Genomic DNA, 2870 nt, shown 5'->3' on the forward strand with positions numbered 1-2870 from the left:
AAGAGAATGAGAATGATTTCCACAAGTTGTCCTCTGACCTCCATGGGCACTCTGTGATGGACATGTGCACACACAAAAATAATGTGATTCTAAGTTTCATAACCTAAAAATATCAATGATTTCATCTCTGGGAGGGGACCATTAGTGGTCAAAAGGAAAACAACAGCTGAGTAAGATCAGTTTTAAATATTTTGTGTGTGAGAGAGAGAGAGAAAGAGAGACAGAGAGTGCATGTGTGCTGGTGCCCACAGAACCCAAAAGAGAATGTTGGATCTCCCAGAGCTGGAGTGATATGGTGCTGGAAACTGAACTCAGTACTTCTCTGAGAGCAGTATGTGCTCTTAGCTGCTGAGCCCACCTTTGGAGCTTAGAGCTTGGTAAAGAACTAGTTACAGAGTTGGCTATTAACATGCTGTGTGGAAGAAAAGGAGAGAAGGCAAGAGAAAGGCTAAGAGGGCGTTTGTTTGATTTGGGGTTTTTTTTTGTTTTTGTTTTTTGGGTTTGGTTTTTTTTGTTTTTTGTTTTTTTGCTGTGTTGTTTTCAAGACAAGATTTCTCTGTATAGAGCCCTGAATGTCCTGGAACTCACTCTGTAGACCAGGCTGGCCTCGAACTCTCAGACATCCTCCTGCCTCTGCCTCCCAAGATTAAAGCATTCACCATCACTGCCCTGCACAGCTTTTTTTTTTTTTTTTTTTTTTTTTTTTTTTGGTTGATTGGTTGGTTTTTTGAGAGGCTAAAGGTTTGTTAAGACTTCAGTTAGTTCACTGATATAAACTGCTAACTGGTATCCACCTTTCTCTATAAACTGACAAATTGGGTATTATTCTCATAACTACAAATTGTCTCAATTTCTATTACTACAGCAAACCACATTTTCTTATTAAATGTATATAGTGGATGTTAATGTATTATTAATGAACATTTAAATAACATTACAAGTTTGTTAATTCAATCATAAATAACGTAAAGTCTTTTTTAAGTGTACAGCTGCTCTGGAGTTAATAATCTTACAGGAGAAGGAAGTAAAGACAGAAAGATTGACATTTCAAGAAAGATGGGGGTGGCACACGCCTTTAATCCCAGCATTCAGAGGCAGAGGCAGGCAGAGCTCTGTGAGTTCAAGGACAGCGTAGTCTACAAATTGAGTTCTAGGACAGCCACGGCTGTTACACAGAGAAACCCTTTCTTGAAAAACAAGACTGCCCCTTAAAAGGGCTTTTTCTTGGAAAGAAGGGAAAACAGTTTTATAAATAAAATCTATCATGAGAATGGTCTTGTGGCAATGTATAGAGTATCTGTTTGCTTCAGATCCTATACTAAATCGTTTGTATATGTTCTCATTTCCTGATTGTAACAGTCCTGAGAGAATATTATTTTTCAGATGAGAGAATTGTATTCAGCGATGAGATGATGGAGGTGGTGGTGGTGGGACTAGAGCAGCCTCCATCTCGAAGCCCAGTGCTGTACGTACGCTGTACAGAATCAACTGCTTGCTTACACTACCTACCTACTACAGTGCTCTGACCTGGTTATTTCTTTTTTTTTTTAAGATTTTATTTATTAAGTATACAGTGTTCTGCTAGAAGAGGGCACCAGATCCCATTATAGATGGTTGTGAACCACCATGTGGTTGCTGGGGATTGAACTCAGGACCTCTGGAAGAACAGCCAGTACTCTTAACCTCTGAGCCATCTCTCCAGCCCAAAAACATGGTTGCAAAGAGGATTTCTTTTTAAATATATTTTTATGGTTTATTTAATGTGCATTGGTGTGAAGGTGTCAGATCCCCTGCAACTGGATCTTCAGACATTTGTGAGCTGCCATGTGGGTGCTGGGAATTGAACCCCGGTCCTTTGGAAGAGCAGTCAGTGCTCTTAACCACTGAGCCATCTCTCCAGCCCCCTGGTTATTTCTTTTCCTTCTTCTGTCTTTCAGTCTTTTTATTTTTCCTCATTGCCTTAGATTTTACTTGTGGTTTAGTTTTCTGATTTTTGTTGTTTGTTTAAAATTTTTATGTGTATGAATCTTGCCTGAATGTCTGTTAACACAGACCAGAAGAGAGCACTGGGTCTCCCTAGAACTAGAGGTTCAGGAGGTTGTGAGCTGCCATATAGGTGCTGGGAACCAAACTGGTTAAGTGCTCTTAACTGCTGGCCCATCCCTCAAAAAATAATAATGAAATATTTTAAGGAATATTTTTCCGCCCTCAATCCAGCCTTAGAAAGGCAACAGCAGGTAGATCTCTTGAGTTCCAGTCCAGCTAAAGCTACACATTGGGATCCTGTTTCACAAACAAACAGTAAGACAACTGAGTAATTGAGGAAATTTGAATAAGGACTGGTTACTCATGAATACTGAGGAATTATTGGCTGTACTAAGAGCATTTTGTTTTTATGATAATACCTATCTGTTAGGTATAATGGCACTCACCTTTAATACTAGCACTCTGAGTTTGAGGCCAGCATGGTCTACAGAGTAAATGCCAGGACAGTCAAGGAAACAGGCCCACAGAAACCTTGTTTCAGGGTGGGAGGAACGACACACAATAAATAATATCCACTTTTTTGGGGTAGATTCATGCTGAAATACATAGGGGGAACACAATGCCCTGGGTGTGTTCTGTATTCTGAAATGCCCTGAGGAAGATGAGGTGATGAGGGAAGGGTGGAAGACAGCAAGAATGTTAAATTCGTGACAATCTGCATGTGATTTTGTGCAGGTTCATCATGGATCAAATTTGGTTTTTACTCTAAATGTTTCCATGTAAAACAGTTTTTTTTTTTGTCATCTGCCATTTTCTATCAAATAGATTTAAAGGGCATAACTCAAAATCCAGGCTCCTTTAGAGGTTACTGAGGGTGCTGAGTA

The sequence above is a fragment of the Arvicola amphibius genome, chromosome 3 (assembly GCF_903992535.2).
Source record: "Arvicola amphibius chromosome 3, mArvAmp1.2, whole genome shotgun sequence".
Taxonomy (NCBI): domain Eukaryota; kingdom Metazoa; phylum Chordata; class Mammalia; order Rodentia; family Cricetidae; genus Arvicola; species Arvicola amphibius.